Genomic DNA, 20,483 nt, shown 5'->3' on the forward strand with positions numbered 1-20,483 from the left:
TCTTTTTAATGTGTATATCCAGTTTTCCCAACACCATCTGTTGGAGAGACTATTTGTTCCCCATTGTGTTTTCTCTGCACCTTTGTTAAAAATCAACTCACCATAAATGCATGGATTTCTTTGCTGTCTATCTATTCCATTGACTAATGTATCTGTATTTATGTTAGTATTATACTGTGTTCTTTTTTTGCCATTGTAGCTTTGTAATATATTTTGAAATCAGGAAATGTGGGACCTCAAGCTTTGTTCTTTTTTTCTTAAGATATTTTTGGCTGTTCAGGGTCCTTTGTGGTTCCATCTGAATTTTAGAATCTTTTTTTCTAATTTTTGTAAAAAGTGCCATTGGGATTTTGATAGAGATTGCATCAGGTCTGTAGATCACTTTGAGTAGTACAGACATTGTAACAATATTAAATCTTCCAATCCATTAACATAGAATGTCTTTCTATTTCTTTCTTTCTTCTTTAATTCCTTTCAGCAATGTTTTGTAGTTTTCAGTGTGTAAGTTTTTTATTTCCTTGGTTAAGCTTATGCTTAAGCTTATTCTTTAATGATGCCATTCTAAATTGGATTATTTTATTAATTTCCTTTTCAGATGATTTATTAGTGTATAAAAACACACCTGATGTTTGTATGTTACTTCTTATCCTTCAGTGTCACTAAATTTATTTATTAGTTCTAATAGTTTATTGGTGGAGCTTTTACAGTTTTCTCTATATAAGATCATGTCATCCACAAACTGCAATAATTTTACTTCTTTCTTTGAGATTTGAATGCCATTTATTTCTTTTTCTTACCAAATCGTTCTGGCTAGGACTTCCATTACTATGGTAAATGGAGTGGCAAGAGCAGGCATCCTTTTCTTCTTCTTGATGTCACTGGAAAAGTTTTAGTTTTTCACCATCGAGTATAATGTTAGCTGTGGACTTTTCATATATAGCCTTTATTATGTTGATATAATTTCCTTCTCTTCGTTGTGTATTGATTTCTTTAATGAAAGTATGTTGAATTTTGTCAAATGCTTGTTCTGCATCTATTGAGATCATTATTTGTGATTTTTATTCTTTGTTCTGTTAATGTGGTGTATCACATTGATTGATTTTCATATGATAAACCATCTTTATATCCCAGGGGTAACTCCCACTTGAGTCATGGTTAAGATCCTTTTAATGGTATGTTTGCTCATATATTGTTAAGAATATTTACATGTATATTTATTAGGGATATTGACCTGTAGCTTTCTTTTCTCATAGTGTCTTTCTCTGGCCTTTGTATCAGGGTAATGCTGGCCTCATATAATGAGTTTGGAAGTGTTCCTCACTTTAAAAATGTTTTATGAGTGTTTGAGAAAGATTCACATTAATTCTTCTTTAAAGGTTTGGTAGAATTCACCAGTGAAATTATGTGGTCTTGGGCTTTTCTTTTTTGGGGGGCTTTTGACTACTGATTCAATGTCTTTGTTAATTATGTCTGTTTAGATTTTCTATTTTTTCATGATTCAGTCTTGGTAGGTTGAATGTTTCTAGGAATTTCTTCTAGGTTATCCAATTTGTTGGTGCATCATTGTTAATAGTAGTCTCTTATGATCCTTTGTATTCGTGAGTTGTAATGGCTTCTCTTTTTTTTCTGGTTTTCTTTGAATCTTTTCTCTTTTTTTTCTGGTTTTCTTTGAATCTTTTCTCTTTTTTTCTTAGTCTAGCCAAATGTTTGTCAATTTTGTTGATATTCTCAAAAAACCAATCCTTAGTTTTAATGATTTTTTTCTATTCTCTATTTAATTTATTTCTGCTGTAATCTACATTATTTCCTTCCTTCTGCTAAATTTGCACATGGTTGCTTTTTTTCTAATTTCTTTAGGTGTAGAGTTAGGTCTTCTATTTAAGATATTTTTTCTTTTTAAGTGTAGGAGTTTAACACTATAAACTTTCCTCTTAGTACTGCCTTTGCTACATCCCATAAGATTTGGTATGATATACCATATTTTGTTTTTGTTTGTCTCAAGATATTTTTTAATTTTCTTTTTATTTTTTTTCTTTGTCCTATTGGTTATTCAAAAGTGTGTTGTTTCATTTCTACATTTTTGAATTTTCAAGTTTTCCTTCTGCTGTTGATTTCTATTTTTATTCCGTTGTGATCAGTAAAGATATTTGTTATAATTTTCAATTTTCTTAAATTCATTCAGACATGTTTTGTGATCTAAAATGTGATCTATTGTGGATGATATTCAGTACCTTCTTGAGAGGAATGTGTATTCTGCTGCTGTTGCGTGGAATGTTCTGTATATGCCTGTTAGGTCCATTTGGTGTATAGTGTTGTTCACATTCTGTTTTCTTATCAATTTTCTTTCTAGATGTTCTATTCATTATTGAAAGTGAGCTGTTGAAATTTCCTACTATTATTGTGTTGCTATCTGCTTATATTTCTTCTGTCTATTTCTTTCTTGAGTTTGATGAGTGTTTCTCTTGTATCTTTAGATGCTCTAATATTTGCATATATGTATGTGTATATATCCATATGTATATATATATATGTATGTATAATTATTATGTCTTCCTGGTGAATTGATTCTTTTATCATTATATAATGTCCTTCTTTTTCGCTAGTGACAATTTTTGACTTAAAGTCAATTTGTCTGATGTAAGTATGGCCATTCTTTCCCTCTTTTGGAAGTTGTCATTTGCATATCTTTTTCCATTCTTTCACTTTCAATCTATGTGTGTCCTTAAATCTAAAGTAAGTCTTTTGTGGAAAGCATATAGTTGGATTGTCCCAGTAATTCTCTGCCTTTTGACTAGGGAGTTTGGTCCATTTGTATTTAAAGAAATTATTAATAAGGATAGACTTACTATTGCCATTTTGTTAATAGTTTCCTGTCTGTCTTTAGCACTTTTGTCTCTCTTTTCCTCTCTTGCTGTCTTTATTTTGCTTTTTTTTGTTGTTGACATTTTGTGGTGACATATTTTTATTTTTTCTCATTTTCTTTTGTGTATCTTCATAGGTATGTTCTTTGTGTTTATTATAGGTCCTACATAAAACATCTTATAGTTATCACATCTATTTTAAGCTGATAATAAATTCAATGACATACAAAAACTCTACCCTTTTACTCTCTCCATCTTTGTTATTGGTGTCACAGATTATATATTTTATATTGTATGCCAAAATTAAAAAGTCATTTATATTCCACTGTTATAGTATTACGGTATTCCATATTTGTTTATATATTTACCAGCAAGCTTTATATTTTCTTATGCTTTCATGTTTAGTATCTTTTCTTTTTAACTTAAAGGACTCACTTTAGCATTTCTTGTAAGGCATCTCTAGTGATGAACTCTCTCAGTGATTGTTTATCTGGGAAAACCTTTATCTCTCCTTCATTTTTTTTCTTTATTTTAATAGAGATTGGGCCTCACTATGTTGCCCCAGCTGGTCTTGAACTCCTGAGCTCAAGCAATCCTCTTGCCTCAGCCTCCCAAAGTGCTAGGATTACAGGTGTGAACCACCGTGCCTGGCCCCGTCTCCTTCATGTTTGAGGGACAGTTTACCAGATATAATATTCTTGGTTGACAGTTAAAAAATATTTTAGCACTTTGAATATATCATCCCACTTCCTTCTACTTTCACAGTTTCTGCTGAGAAATCCACTGATAGTCTATAGGGGTTCCCTTACTGAGTTGCTTTTCTCTTGGTATTTTCAAAATTCTCTCTCTCTCTCTTTTTTTTTTTTTACAATTTCCTTATAATGTGTCTTGGTGTGAACTTCTTTATTAATGACCCTTTTTACAGTGCTGTGTTAAGCTTAAATTTCTGAGGCAAAATGGCCTTTTTGAAAATTCCTGGATTATCATATTCTTGGCCTCTTTTCTTGAGCTATGATTTGGTTGCCTTAGTAGAGTGTTCAAATCATGAAAGAAAGGAAATATTCTTGTAATGACTGAAGGAAACAGGCTGTTTATCTGCATGGATCCAGTGCTCCATATCAAAAATTACAATAATAGAATAATTTATAACTATAGGTAGAAAGCTGCTTCATAAAACTGTAACAAGATATTCCTAGAAAAAATGAGTTCTGGATAGCACACAAAAATCTTGTGAATAGTTATTTCATTTGGGATATATTATGTAGTATTAATCTCCAATGTATCTGTAGGTATAGAGCAAATTAGGAAAAGTAAGATGTGTTTGGACTAGGACTCAGACGGTCCACAGAGGGGAGGATTTGAATAAGTGAGAAAGGCACAAGAGAGGATTCCAGGACAAGGCAGAGTGACAGGAAGGAGCTGTCAGTGATGGGAGTTGTTGAGATGCAAGGGAGTGTGAATGGGCATTGACTTGATGTAGGAAGCCTTTGGTGGGATGGGGTAGGAGGTAGTGTGAGTGAAATAGGAAGAAAGGAGATTACTCAGCCACTCTTAGTGAGAACCTGCAGTAGGGAGGGATGATGCTCCCTCAGGCCTGCAGGTATACAGATGTCTGGAAAATGTGCCAGAGCGTTCTGAAAATGAAGCCTCCGTGGTATCTTTGGTCTTTGCTGGGAGAGAGTAGCTAATTACTTACTCTTTTCTCTCTTGCATTGCCAGTTTTTTCTCTCTATTGCTTCTTACTCTGTATATATCCTTATGAACATATAAACTTGCTTATTTTTCTTCTGATTTTTTACAAAAGCACTTTTCAAATCTATAATGATTCTCCTAAAAACTTCTGTCTCAACTTCTATCCTAACTCATTCATCACAATTAAGATTGTTGAAGAATGGTCTAATTTTTTTGGTAGCTCTCCTTTATCTTCTATGATTTCCTTATTCCACTGAAAATGTGCTTTTATTCTTATCACTCCAGTGAAATTGTACTTGTTAAGTCAGCAATAACATTTTAGATGAAAACCCAACAAAACTATTTCAGTTATTATACCACTTATCATATCTTCAGTATTGGACACCATTGTCCCCTCACTCTTTCCAAGTATTCTCCCTGACATTGTTCACTATTACCTTTTTGGTTGTTCTTTTTACTCTTTCCTGGATTTTTCTTCCTATATCTGTCCCTTAAATGATGATGTTCCATCTGGTTTTGTCCTGTGGTTCATCTCATCTCAAATTACACATTCTTCTTGGGAAAATTTATCTTCTCCAGGAGTTTACCTTTGATATAATTTAGATACTTGTCTCCTCAAATCTCATGTTGAAATGTGATCCCTGATGTTGGAGGTGGGGCTTAGTGGGAGATGTTTGGGTCATGAGGATTGATCCTTCATTGAATGACCTCATGCCTTTCTTGTAATGAGTGAGTTCTTCCTCTATAATTTCATATGAGAACTAATTGTTAAAAAGAGCCTGGCATCACTTCCTTTCTGCCTCTTCCTCTCTCACCATGTGACACCATGATTCCCATTGCCTTTCACCATGAATAAAATCTTCCTGAGGCCTCATCAGAAGCCAAGAAGATGCTGGCAACATGCTTCTTCTACAGCTTGTAGAACCATGTGCCAAATAAATCTTTTCTTTATTAATAACCCAGTCAAGTGTATTCCTTTATAAAAGCACAAAACAGATTAATACAGAATATTAGTACTGGGGAGGTGAGCATTGCTATAAAGATACCTAAAAATGTGAAAGCAGCTTTGGAACTGAGTAATAGGGAAAGGTTGGGAGAGTTTAGAGGACTTGGAAGACAGGATGATTGGGAAAATTTGGAACTTATTAGAGACTGGTTAAATGGCTGTGAGCAAAATGCTGATAGAAATGTGGACAGTGAAGTCCAGGCTAAGTCTCAGATGGAGGTGAAGAACTTGGGAAACTAGAGCAAAGATGACCTAGAAAAGAACTTGGCTGCATTGTGTCTAGGTTGCAGGGCTTTGTTGAAGGCTTTGTGAAAGTTCATCATTCTAAGGCTGTATGTTAAGAATGATGACCCAGGTAAGAATGACGACCCAGGGTCTCTGGTGGAAGCAAAGCATTCAAGAAGTGTCATGACTGCTTCCAACAGTCTATGATCAGATGTGAGAGCAAAGGAAGGACCCATAGTTGGAAATTAAAATTAAAAGGGAAGCAGAGCATAAAAATTTGGAAAATTCACAGCCTGGCCATCTGGTAGAGAAGGAAAGAATGCTTTCACTATAGGAATCCAAAGGAGTGGAATCCAAAAGAGAGAAATCCAAGAAAGCTATGGAGCAACCACTTGCTAGAGACAGTAACATGACTGAAAGGGAGCTAGGTGCTGATATTCAAGATGATGGGAAAAAAAGCTAGAGGTCTAGGAGGACAGAATGGTTTCAGGGGCCAAGCCCAGGGTACTGCTGCCCTGTGATGATTTGGGATGCTGCTCCAGCTATGGCCACAGCTCAAAGGGCCCAGGTGCTGCTTGGGATGCCACTCAGCATAGTGCAAGCTATAAGCCTTGGCAGCCTCTGTGTGGTGCTAAGTCTGCAGGCACACAGAATGCAAGGGTGACATCCCAAGATTTTCTGATTTGCAATTGCTTAAGGAAGAGAAGCTTTGTTTAAAAATGTGGGATCATCAGAAAAGAATGTTATCTCTGGCCCATGAATGTGACTCCTTTCAGGCCCCTCAGGAACAAATTTAGAACAAAGAATGGTGGTCAAAGTTCAGTCTTCAGTTCCCTCTTATCTGAAATCTATATGCCAGTACATCTGTTGGTGTGGATAAGGATTTTTGAAAAACAACTCAGAGCCATATGTTAGGTGTTATGTTTAGTTTCTATAGGGGAACAAAATCTAGAATCCTGTGATTCTAGATTTCTTGGCTATTATTTTAAGCTACTATTACCTTCTTGCTTATCAAGCTGCTCATTTACTTCTCATGGCTAGCCAGGTGTCTGGAATTTCCCTTTTAGTAATTAAAGATTTCCCTGTACTTCCATGCTTGGGAGGCCACCAGACTCCTTAGGTTGTGGGGGGGGTTCCTTGTTCCATCTCAGTTTTTGATCTCAGAGGCTCATAGGTGGAAGGAACTGCCCTTGAGTTTCAGATGAGACTTTAGACTTCAGACTTTTGAGTTGCTGCTGGAATGAGTTAAAATTTGGGGGTACTCTTGGTAAAGGATGATTATATTTTGCAATGTGAGAAGGACATGAGATTTGGGGGGCCAGGGACAGAATGATATAGTTGGGTATTTCCCCCCTCCAAATTTCATGTTGAAATGTAGTCCCCCAATATTGGAGGTGGGACCTAGTGGAAGGTGTTTGGGTCATGAGGGGCAGATTCTTCATAAACGGCTTGATGCCTTCCTTATGGTAATGAATGAGTTCTCACTCCATTAGTTCATGTGAGAATTGATTGTTAAAAAGAGCCTGCCATCCCCTCCTCTCTGCCTCCCCTCCTCTTTGCCTCCCCCTCTCTCCATATGACATGCTGGCTCCTTTTGCCTTCCATCATGAGTAAAAGATTCCTGAGGCTTCAGCAGAAGTCAAGCTGATGGTGGTGCCATGCTTCTTGTACAGCTTGCAGAACGATGAGCCAAATAAATCTTTTTTCTTTAAATTACCCAGTCAGGGGTATTCCTTTATAGCAGTGCAAAACAGACTAATACAACCTCTCATCTATACATCACTTGTTCATAAATCTCTACCTCTAGCTCAGGCTTCTGCATCTACATGGACATATCTCAGTGTACATGTGCTCCAGGCAATCCAAACTTATCATATGTTAAACTACTTTAATCTTCTGTTCTTCAAATCTGTCCTCCTGTATATTCACTCTCAGTGAATGGGAGACATCTGGGTTTTTTTTTAATTTTTAATTTTTGCCAGTCCAATAGGTGTGTAGTGTCATCAAATGATTTTAATTTGCATTTTCCTGATGGCTAATCATGTTGAGCTTTTTCTCATGTGTTTTTTTGTTATTTATGTATTTTGCAATGCTTCTATTAACATATTTTACTTATTTTAAGCTGGGCTGTGTGGCTCACACCTGTAATCCCAGCACTTTGGGAGGATGAGGTGAGCAGATCACCTGAGGTCAGGAGTTCGAGACCAGCCTGGTCAACATGGTGATACCCCATCTCTACTAAAAATACAAAAATTAGCTGGCAGTGGTGGCAGATGCCTGTAGTCTCAGCTACTCGGGAGGCTGAGGCAGGAGAATTGCTTGAACTCAGGAGGCGGAGGTTGCAGTGAGCTGAGATCATGCCACTGCACTCCAGCCTGGGCAACAGAGCTAGACTCCATCTCAAAAAAACAAAAACAAAAGCATATTTTACCTTTTATTGGGTTGTTTATCTATGACTGAGTTATAAGTGCTCTTTATATATTCTGGCTGCAAGTTCTTTGTTATAAATACATATTTATACACTATGTATAAATACATAGTGAATATTTTCTTCCACTGTCAGGCTTTCCTTTTTATTTTCTTAGCTATGTCTTTTGAAGAGCAGAATATTTTTATTTTGATGAAGTCCACAATTTATCATTTTTTCTTTTATAGCTTATGCCTTTTGTGTCCCATCTAAGAAATCTTTGCCTACTCCATTGTTGCAAAAATAATGTCCTTGTTTTGGTCTGTAAGTTTTATAGCTTTAGTTGTCATGTGTAAGTCTTTGATACATGTCTAGTTAATATTTGTGTCAGCTGTGAGATAAAGGTTAAAGTACATTTTTCCCCCAAAATGAATACCCAGTGTTCTAGCACCACTTATTGAAAATAACATTGTTTTCCCATTTAATTACTTTGGCAACTTGGTAAAAAAATCAACTGACCACATATGTGTGGATCTATGTCTAAATTCTTTGTGATTCTTTATATCACTGATCAGTGCGTCTGTCTTTTTGCCAACAATCCATACTGTCTTCATTACTGTTACATTATATTAAATCTTGAAATTAAACGGTGTAAATCCTCTAACTTTGTTTTTTTTTCTAATTGCTTTGTCTATTATAGATTCTTTACATTTCAATTAATAACTAGAATTAGTTTGTCAATTTCTACGAAAAAAAAGCCTGCTGGGATTTTAATTGGACCTAATTTAAATTTAATGTAATTTTAATTTGATTTAAATCTGCATATTAATTTCAGGATAATTGACATCTTCATGACTGTATCTTCCAATTCATGAGCATGGTACACGTCTTCATTTGTTCATGTCTTTTAAAAATTCTTTCAGCAATGTTTTGTAGTTTTAAGTATGTAGGCATTGTGCAAATTTTGTAAAGTTCAACCTTAAGCATTTCACACATTTTGTTATTTTTCAAATAGTACCATTTTAAGAGTTTGTTTTTCAATAGTTTGTTGCTAGTTGTGTCTTATTATTACTAAGAAGGGACAAACTCTTGTAAGTCATAACATTGTTCTACCTTGGATTAAAATTAATAGTGAATGTCTTCTGTTCTACCCTATGTGTGATTTCCCATAGTCTCCTTTTTATTCTCCACAGGTAGGCACAGGTACTGATATATAATATGCACTCAATAATTTTTTTTTGAATAAAGGTATCACTTTCCAAATCAAACTGATTTTGTTTTAGGTTTCAAAAGACCATTAAAAAGCACTCAGAATGTAAAACTCTGGGGATTCTCATAGCTGGAGCTACATCTGTAAAGCAGAGTGAAGTGATGTGACAATTATTTGACTGATTTTTTAAATGTGGACATTTTTCTACACTTGATTGACATTCAAATTATCCAGTGTTCATTTTAACAAAGTAAGTGTCAAATCACATCCTCATTTATGTTATCTCAGCAGATAAGCCTAAGAACAGAGAAAAAAGATAGGTAACTACAAATTTCAAAGCAACATTTTTGTGCTCAGACGTACAGTGTAGGCAGCTGACGCAGTTCAAGGCCATTAGAGCATTCACAGAGTAATGGAATCTCCGGGTCACAGGCAAACAGAAAAAGAGACAATCCAAGAATAAGAGGGATAGTTGAATCAGATGAAAGCAGATTCCTCTCTGATCTTGAGTTTCCATGGTAGTTGGACCAGATTATAGATTTATCTTATCTTATCTTATTTTTTTAAAACCACATTATCTAGAGAGAGAAGGAATTTATTACCTTTGTGTCTTAGTCTATTTATGCTGTTATAACAAAATGCCTGACACTGGTAATTTATAAATGTGAGAAATTTATTTCTCACATTTCTGGAGGCTGGAAGGTTCAAGATCAAGACACTGACAAGTTTAGTGTCTGGTGAGGAACTGGACTCTCTGATTCCAAGGTGCAGCATCCTCTGGAAGGTATAAATGATGTGTCCTCACGTGGCAGAAGGGCTGGAAAGGGCAAAAGGAGCTAAATTCTGTGTGAAGAATCCCATTCATGAGAGAGGAACCCCCATGACCTAATCACCCCTTAAAGGCCACAACTCTTAATATTATTGCATTAGAGATTACTTTTTTTTTTTTTTTTGAGATGGAATTTCACTTTCGTTGCCCAGGCTGGAGTGCAGTGGCATGATCTCAGCTCACTGCAACCTCTGCCTCCCAGGTTCAAGTGATTGTCCTGCCTCAGCCTCCCGAGTAGCTGGGATTACAGGCATGTGCCACCACATTTAAACATGAATTTTGGAGAGGACACAAACTTCAAACCATATCACCTGGCGAGTATCATCATCTATTTTTGAGGCTTGAAACTGGAAGCCCCAAGCTACGTCCAGCCCTTAACATCCCCCACAACATGTTCTATTTGGTCTATACAGTGTTTTTATTTTTTTTTTTAAATCTATATTTTATGATAAGAACTTATGAATGCAAAGAAGGAAACAACAGATACTGGGGTCTACTTGTGGGGGGAGGGTGTGAGGAGGGAAAGGAACAGAAAAGATAACTATTGGGTACTGAGGTTAATAAGTGGGCGATGTGATAATATGTGCAGTAAACCCCAGTGACACGTGTTTATCTATGTAACAAGCCTTCACATGTACCCCAAACCTAAAATAAAAATTTTAAAAACCTATAATAAAGATTAATACTTAAACATTAATTATACTGATTTTAAAACCAGACTTTTTGTAGGAAAACCAAGCTTTCTGGGTTGTCTTAGAAACAAGAAGTTGTATAAGCCCTTGGCCTTGGTTCTGAGATGGCAGCAACTGGCTGGGACCGAGGAGTCCCAGGCTTCTCTTTTGCCTGCCTTCTCTAGTTTCTCATAGTCTCCACTGTCCTTACCCAGGCTCTCTTCACTAGTGCATTTTACTCGCTTGGCTCCTGGAGGCATATGACTTTGTAAGCTCTGACGTTTGGGGATTCAAACCGAGAACTCGCCTGTTATCCATGGCCTCTCCCTTTCCTTGATTCTCTGCCTCCCATCCCTCCTTCCCATCATCACAATGATTCTACCTCTTTAATGTCTCTTGAACCTGTCACCTCCTCTCAATCATCATACTCACTGCCTTGGTGCAGGCCTTTAATGCTTCTCAGATGAATTACTGCAACAGGCTCACTATGTTCCATGGTGTGGTAACGTTTATGAGAAGAGAGAAGCAAGGAAGGACAGACATGGGAAGGAAGAAGTTTTTCTGTCCAAAAAGCAATGGCAATATTTCTGGAGTAACACAGAGCAGGAGTGCATTTCACTTAGAACCGTCCTTTCATTCCTGGCACTTGGACCTAGGCTTGGAGAGTGGGTCATTACTGGATGGAAAATCAAAGGAAGGTTCTAAATGAGGCTTGCACTTTATTTTTATCCTCTTTCTGGATTTCAGTGTTGGTTCTATTTTACCTGTTTATTCTTATCATGCTGTTTGTCACAGGAAAGTTTATAATTTAGGTAATAAAACCTTTGAAATCATTTAAATGAATGTGTGTGAAAAATGAGGGTCAGACCTGTTAGCCCAAGATCTCTAATGACCGCCTGCTGGAGGTGCTGCCTGGTCGAAAGCATCTGCACTTGGAAAGTCCTCATTTGTAACATCAACGATAATTGTCTGTAGAATGTCTGAGCCAAGATGGCCTATGAAGCAAGAGAGAGACCTCAAATGTATTAACTGTTTCACACGCTTGAAAACAGACAATTTGTCTTTGACTTGTGAGAAAACCCCCAGCTATTACCATGCCCATCAGCTTATGTAGAATGGGAAGGTCTAGCGCTACCTGCTTATAAACCCCAGCCAAAGGATTGAGGCCTCCGTCTGATAAGGCTTCATGTGCTTGTCAAATAAAAATGAATTCAGGCCGGGCGTGGTGGCTCATGCCTGTAGTGCCGGCATTGTGGGAGGCTGAGGCAAGAGGACTGCTTGAGCCCAGGAGTTCGGGCTGCAGTGAACTGTGTTTACACCACTGAGATCCAGGCTAGGTGAGACAGCGAGACCCTGTCTCAATTAAGAAAAAAAAAAAAAAAAAGAAATTAGAAGCTGAGAACATAAATGGGCTTGCCTTTCTGTGCATATGTGTGCAAATGTTTGTGTGCATCTGAGTGTGTGTGTGTATGTCTGTGTGTGTGATGGGAATAAGGGATAAGATTATTTCCCCCCTCTTATTTAGTTAATGCCAGAAAAGTAAGAGAAAAATTGACTATGCCCGAATTCTTTTTTACCTTTTATCTGGAGTATCTGCAATTGAAATACTTGAATGGGACATTCGTCTATATAACCATAGCTTATAGCAGTGGCTTTCCTACAAGAGTGCATTGACATTGACTGGGACACCTGTTAGATAAATGGGCAGATTCTTCAGCCCATGCCCAGGGGCTCTGATGCTGGAGACCTGGAGGGGCCCCAGAGTTATGCACTGTGACAGGTCCCCCATATGATTCTCATGCAGTCGAACCATTAGATAGTACTTAGGAAAGGATTGTCTGCAGGAAGAAAACACACAAATGGATGTGGCCTCGACTAATGGCTTAATCTCAGGACCTTAGATCACATGGCTAAATTGATTGCCCTGAGTGTAACTTTAAAAGTCACACATACAGGCCACACGCGGTGGCTCACACCTGTAATCCCAGCACTTTGGGAGGCTGAGGTGGGTGGATCACCTGAGGTCAGGAGTTTGAGACCAGCCTGACCAACGTAGAGAAACCCCATCTCCACTGAAAATACAGTGTTAGCCGGGCATGGTGGTGCATGCCTGTAATCCCAGCTACTCGGGAGGCTGAGGCAGGACAATCGCTTGAACCTGGGAGGCAGAGGTTGCAGTGAGCTGAGATTGTGCCATTGCACTTCAGCCTGGGCAACAAGAGCGAAACTCTGTCACACACACACAAAAAACTCACACATACAGATACACATGCACATGCCACACATGCACACACACCACACTCATACACACATACACATCCTCCCCCCACTACACCACAGATGTACCATTCCACACACATGCCATACTACACATATACACATGGATGTGAGCCTTCCTTTTCATTTAAAATACAGGGAAAACACTGCTCTCTATCAAGCAGTGGTATTTTAGAGAGCAGAGGTCTTTTCCTCCAAGTCTGCTCTTGAAGTTCTTAAAAAGAAAGTGCAAGTCCCAGGAATGAGCTCATCTCTGTGTCCTTCCCAGAAGCCGCTTACTCATTGCTGCAGGACAGACTTTACTGTTATTACAATGAAAAGACAAGACAGACTCTAAATATCAGTTTAAAATGTTTCTTTTTAAAAAAATTCCCACATGTACACGATCTTTTACTTGTTTCATGTTTACTCTGTTTTGGGTTAAGAAATCTGAATGATGTGATGTGTCGTGAGAATAGAAGTGAACAGGATGAAATCGCGTGAACAGGACAATGAGGGGGCGGTGGTGGTGGAGCCCTCCGCTTTGGGGCTCTGAGGCTTCGGATTGGAACCATCTGGTCCCTGGTCCTAGCTCTGCTACTTGTGGCCTTGGCTAAGGTAGTAACCTCTCCAAGCCTCCTCTACAAAGGGATCATCATCGTAGTACCTCACTCATGGAATTCTAAGGATTAAAATGGAAAGTGCTTACAATAGGGTGAGAAACATACTAAAGACTCTGTAAATGTTTGTTTCTGTTAATAAGCAGAATTATGCCTGGACGTGCTTAAGCTCCCAGACTTCTTCTACACTGCCCTCAGTTATCAATCTCCATTCTGACTACTTCTCAGTGACCAAGAGAAGAGAGGAAAGAGCTGGGAGAATAAGGCTGTGGGGAGGATGAGGCAGAGGGGATATGGGAGGATGAAGAAGCATTATGGTGCGAGTGCATTGGGATCACTGAGTGTAGCCTGGTCCTCTCTCCTTCCCACCGCAGGACCTGATGATAGATCCCTGATAATTATGGTCTTTCTGGATGGGCCAGGTGGGCAATTTTATTCTTTGTAATCTTCAAAGGTACAAATGAATCAGTTTTATGACTTCTGCTTTACATCAAAATAAATTTCAGATGTCTCAAACATTGAGCAGCTTTGAACATAACTTGTTTTCTTTTCCTGCATTCAGGAGCCATAAAATCCAGCCAGGATAAAGCCTCAGACCCAGTTCTTTACAGCAGATATTGTGAAATAGTGACCAGTGCTTGGAACTCGGCCCACACATGGCTCATATAGTATGTTTTAAAGTTTTGAATTGGCTTCCATCATTTAAGAATAAGAGATCTTCCATAAAAATTGAGATTTTCGGCCTGGCGCAGTGGCTCATGCCTATAATCCCAGCACTTTGGGAGGCTGAGGTGGACAGATCACCTGAGGTCAGGAGTTCAAGACCAGCCTGGCCAACATGGCGAAACCCCATCTCTACTAAAGATACAAAAAATTAGCTGGGCATGGCGACGCACGCCTGTAATCCCAGCTACTTGGGAGGCTGGGGCAGGAGAATTGCTTGAACCTGGGAGGCGGAGGTTGCAGTGAGCCGAGATGGTGCCACTGCACTCCAGCCTGGCTGACAGGGTGAGACTTGATCTCAAAAAAATTAAATTAAATTAAATTAAATTAAATGTTAAAAAAAATTGAGATTTCCAGCTTATTTTGGGAATAAGAACTGGCTTCTGCCCAGGCGTTTGGATGCACAGATGGAGGCCGGATTGCAGGGGCCCTGGGATGGGCGTGGCTCCAGCAGCTCCTGCCCTCTGGTCCACGTGGCTTGCTGGACACATGCTAATCTACTTGGAGCCTTGCATTCTATTGCTGGCTCTAAAAGCTTTATGAAGTGACTGATCTAGAAGGACCATAAAATCTAGAGAAAGGACTTAATCTCTTTGGACTTAATCTCTTCGGACTCAGTTTACTCATTTATAAAATGAGCAAGGACCCTTGCAGTTCTAAAAATCTGCGTTTAGCTATGAACACTGCATTTAGCATGGGGCTGACATGTCAATGTCTAGTTTCACTATTAACCCTCATTTCCCTTCTGCTTCCCTGCCTTCATCTGCATGGACCAGACTACCACTCAGCCCTGAGAGGTCCAGAGCCAGCAAGGATAGGAGAAGCCGCTGTTGAACCCCAATGGTAGTCTCCACTTCACGCTCACTTCATAGTACTTTGGTTGTAGTATTTGATACTAAACTTATTTTTTTGTGCCTGGGAAAGAGTGGGTTCTCAGTAAATATCTATGGAGTCAGTAGATTAATTGGTAGCCAGGTTGGCTTTCCTACTTGCTGGGGCAAATCAGGGAGTGAGGGGCTACTGTTGTCAAGGTTAGATTTTCTCCCATACACCAAAAACCCCCATAATTATTGCACAGCAGATACTTAACAAAGTATAATGAACAAGCACGGATGAGATTGTTTCTCAGTAAGCTGAACTGCCAAACGAGTGAGAAAATGTAGTTTAAGACTGGGGTTCTCTGGAAAAAATACCTCTGCCCTCTCTAAAAGTTAAACTATAGTTTTGGTAGTTTGTGTGGTGCAAATGAAACATTTTATATATGTAAGAAGCAATGGAGCCAGCAAGGATAGGAGAAGCCTCTGTGCAGAGACAGCTGTGGTGGAAGAGTGACTCGAATTTGTAAGTATTATAAAGACAGCTGTGGTAGAAGAGTGACGTGAATGTTTAAGTATTATAAAGACTGCTGTGGTAGAAGAATGACATGAATTTTTAATTATTATAGCTTGTCCCTCTGTGAACTAAATGATGGATTCTAAGTGCATGGAAATGAGATACAAACCTGACCCTTAAACAACAGCCAATGGAATAGTGATAAATTTAAATGCCTCTTTTGTCCACTCATATTCATTTTCTTATGCAAATAATACTTGTAGAAAACAGAATAATAAAACAAACACATACCCACTACCTAGATGCATGTCCATAATAAATATTGGCATATTTTCCATGTTCAAGGGAACAAATTGTTCAGATTGTAAAGCCTATTTTGCTCTCTTCCTCCGTGTTACTTCCGTATCTCTGCCTTCAGAGTGAGCCAGCTTTTAGAACAGTGTAGGTCTTCTCATTCATATTTTTACATTTTGTTCCATCCATTTGAGTTCATAAAATATACAAGATTGTGTTATGTGTTTTTAAAATCACATTTAATGATATCAGATTGTAAGTGTTCTAGGACATTATTATGTTTTTGAGATTTATCCATGTTAATACAATTATTTCTATTTTAATCATTTAAATTGCTTTCTGGAATGATTAAGCCACAATTTGTGATTTATTACCTTACTATGAACATTTAGGTGATTTCTTTTAGAAACAATGCTGTAGTAAATATCCCTGAAGAATTGCTCAGGAAATACACCTACCTTGGGTGACCAGGGTGTTGATGTATGGGCACTTTCTGTCACCCAGGCTGGAAGTGCAGTGGTGTGAACATGGCTAACTGCAGTCTCAAATGCCTGGCCTCAAGTGATCCTCCTGCCCCAGCCTCTGGAGTAGTTGGGACTACAGGTGTGAGCCATCATGCCCAACCACTTTTTAATTGTATTTGTTATTGACAAATTGCTCTGTGAAGGAGTTGTACCAACTTACGCTCTCAGCAGCAGTATTGAAATTTCCATTTTTCACATCTTCTCCAAAACTTGCCAGATATTAAAATTGTCACCCATATGATGGGTATGAAATGACACCTCATTGTTATTTTGCTTTGTACTAACCTTATAGCAAGTGAGATGAACATATTTCTATGTATTTATTGATCATTTGGGATTCTATTTCTCTGAAGAATGCATATTCTCTGGCCATTTTCTATCCTAATCTTTTTTTTTTTTTGACACAGACTAATTAAGTTTTATTGTCTGAAAATACTCATAAAATACCTCATCTCCAAAATAATTCAAATACATAATTAAGTGAATATTTTTAAAATGACAGTTTTCAAAAAGTAAAATTAAACACATTTTAGTAAATATATATATGTTTTATTTGTCAAGAGTAAATGTCAGTTTTATTTAGAATATTCAAGTACAAAAAATGAAAATTTATATATCTATGACTGTTAAGAAATGTTAGAAATCATTAAAATGTTCTGAGAATACTAGTAAGGCACTGAATGCAAATACCACCTGAAATATGAGTTATGTGCATTTTTATATCTTTAATATTCAGATGTTCATAGTTATTTTCTTAAAAAGTATTTTTAATAAAATGATTCAACCTTATTATTTTTCCCCTGGAAGACGGAGTTTAAACAAGTATGTAATGAAAAGTTTTCCTAATGAAAGCTGTGATACACTCATGCTCAAAGGTACTTTATCCTTAGGAAAAAAGAGTTTCTATATGTGGATGTTTTAACTTTTAAAGATATTTTGTTTCACCACAGTAATACATCAGCCATAATAAGGCATAATAAAGCATGAAGTCATCATATTAAATAATCTGACACAAAAGCTTAAGATCGTATCACCAATTGGGTAACTATCAAAAATTTTTCAGTTCTATAAAAACTATTAAGAGGTTAGAGTTTTGGCTCTATAATACATCCCAAAACATATTCCCTCAAATTTTTGTTATATATAAAAAAGGTTCATCTTGGAATATAAATGTAATCAGTTAGCCACGATATTAATGGGTTCTGTATTTTCAGTGGCACTGACACTTTGCTCTTTGGTATAATGCACTGCAGTGACAATAGCTTGGTAGCAAGAGAAAAGATTTGGATTCATCACCAAACAGCAACTTAAAAATTTCTAACAACAGTGAATATATACGAATATATAGGTACAAGCTGAGTATCCCTTATCCAAAATGCTAGGGACCAGAAGTGTTTTGGATTTCAGGTTCTGGAATATCTGTGTATACACAATGGGACCCGACTCTAATTACATAATTCATGTTTCACATCCACCTTATACATATAGCCTGAAAGTAATTTATACAACATTTTTAATAATTTTGTGCGAGAAACAAAATCTGTTTAAACTGAACCATCAGAAAGCAAAGGTGTCAGGTGGGGAATTTTCCACTTGTGGGGTCAAGTCATTGTTCAAAAAGATTCAGATTTTGAAGCTTCTGGATTTCAGATTTTTGAATTAGAGATGCTCAACTTGTAGTATCATTCACTCTGGCTTACGTATTGACCTCATACTTGAAAGTACTTTTCCATAAATATCAGTAACTGTGGCCGTTCACCAAATATAGAAGTGATAAATAAAACAGCAAAATCAAAGCACACTTCTAGTTTTGTTTGTTTTTTTTTAATAAATTTTGCTTGTGATGATGACCTTCTGTGCTCTGGAACTTCTGTTTTACAAAAAATTGGAGTTCTTACGGTCCTTGTCCTTACTCAGGTTGCTGCCTGTTGCCAGAAAGGACTGGCTGTGAAATATCTCGGAGGTAGCTTTCTTTTTAGAGAAAGCAATTATTTCTTCTTCCAAAAGTCTTCTCTGTTCTTCAAGCTTCATTCTCTCTTCTTGGTGAAGTCTCTTAAGGTGCTCAAATTTGGCCTGTAGCTCTCTCTCAGCTTCTTTCAATATGGCTTCTTTCTCCTTCACTGGCTGCACAAACATCTGTTTCATTTCTTCTTCCTTCCTCTGACGTTCACCATGGAACTCATGTCTTTTGGCTTCATAGGTCTCTTGAAGACTGACCGGCTTGTTTTCTGGGCCCACATCTGTAAAGCCCATTTCCTCCAGTTTGCAGCGCCTGTAAAGCTCATAGTGCCTGGTATGGGTCTGCTATCGCAGGTCCTCCATATTTGTACAAATGAACATTTCCCGCAGCTTTACAAAGTCACAGTGGTTTTCATTTTCCACTTGTACAACACCCCAAGGGTACTGGCGAGCTTTAACCATCTTGTTTCCGACTTTTACCTCATCCATACTTCCCACAACAGCAAACGGCATCTGTCCATTCATTGCAGCGTTGACCTTAGCAATAGTGTCATCATCCGTTGGGAACTGGTATATCTGGACGCCATTGCTGACCAATTCACTCATGAACTTGATCTTAAACTTATGTAATTCAGTTTTAGAAACCGTATCTGCTTTGGCAATCACTGGTATAATGTTTACCTTGCTGTCAAGGTTCTTCATGGTTAAGAGATCAAGTGTCTTCAGAGAGTGGCCTGTCGGTGAAATGAAGTAGAGGCACAAACGGATGCGAGAATCATGGTAGGTAAAGAGAGAATGTTTAATCTTCAGTTATTCTTGGAGATAGGCCTCAAACTGAGCATCTATGTAGTCAGCTATCGGTTGGTAGCTCTCTTCTTTATTTATTTGGTCACCAAATCCCACTGTATTCACAATGGTCAATTTCAATCGAACATTACTTTCCTGGAGTTCATATGTCTGAGCTTTAAGTTTAACATTTGGGCAAAAATGTGAGGATTCATAGTCTTCAAAATTAGTATTAAACAATGTGTCAGTCAGTGTTGATTTTCTAATTCCAGTTTCCCCCACACAGAATATTAAAGCAGAAACCTTGCTGAATGGATCTGTTCACCAGCTCATCAGGCAAATTCTCAAAACCAACATTGCCAGACATAGTCAAGGAACGAATGTTTTCTCTTTTTCTCTGTTCATCATCAGATCCTTGTGAAGACATACAAGTTGTTTTCGTTGCCATGTGAGACCGAAAGAGCAGGTGCCGCGCCACCTCGGAGCCATGGTCGCGGGCGGGGGCACGGTGAAGAGGCTGTATCAGCCCGGCCCGGAGCCGCTGGTCCCGGCTACAGCGGCGGGAAGGCGGGAGGGCTGCAGTCCCTAATCCTTTTTAAATTCAATATGTTGCAAATAACTGCTCTTAGTCTAAGATTTTTATTAAATTAATTTTCAAATCATGAAATAAGTAAAATTTATTAATCCTTTTCTTATGTTTTTTTGATTTTTGTGTCTGAAGAAATCCTGCCCACACCTTATATTGGTTAGGATGGCTACTATCAAAAAAACCTTAAAATAATGAGTGTTAGCAAGGATGTGGTGAAATTGGAATCCTGGTGCACTATTGATGAAAATGTAGAATGGTGCAGCTGCTGTGGAAAATAGTACGGAGCCTCCTCAAAAATTAACCATAGGATTACCATATAATCCAGCAACTCACTTCCAAGTGTATATCCAAAAGAATTGAAAACAAGATCGCAAGGATAAATTTGCACATTCATGTTCATAACAGACATATCACGATAGTCAAGAGGTAGAAACAACCCAGATATCCTTCAGTGAATGACTAGATAAACAAAATGTGGCAGAAATATAAAATGAAATAA

General features: G+C 37.8%; 1 pseudogene; it reads right to left on the reverse strand.

The window, feature by feature from the left end:
• Window positions 1-17,797: 17,797 nt before the first annotated feature.
• On the reverse strand, window positions 17,798-19,874 carry LOC100972402 (septin-10-like; annotated as a pseudogene).
• Between the last annotated feature and the right edge of the window lie 609 nt (window positions 19,875-20,483).

This window comes from Pan paniscus, chromosome 7 (assembly GCF_029289425.2).
Source record: "Pan paniscus chromosome 7, NHGRI_mPanPan1-v2.0_pri, whole genome shotgun sequence".
NCBI lineage: Eukaryota > Metazoa > Chordata > Mammalia > Primates > Hominidae > Pan > Pan paniscus.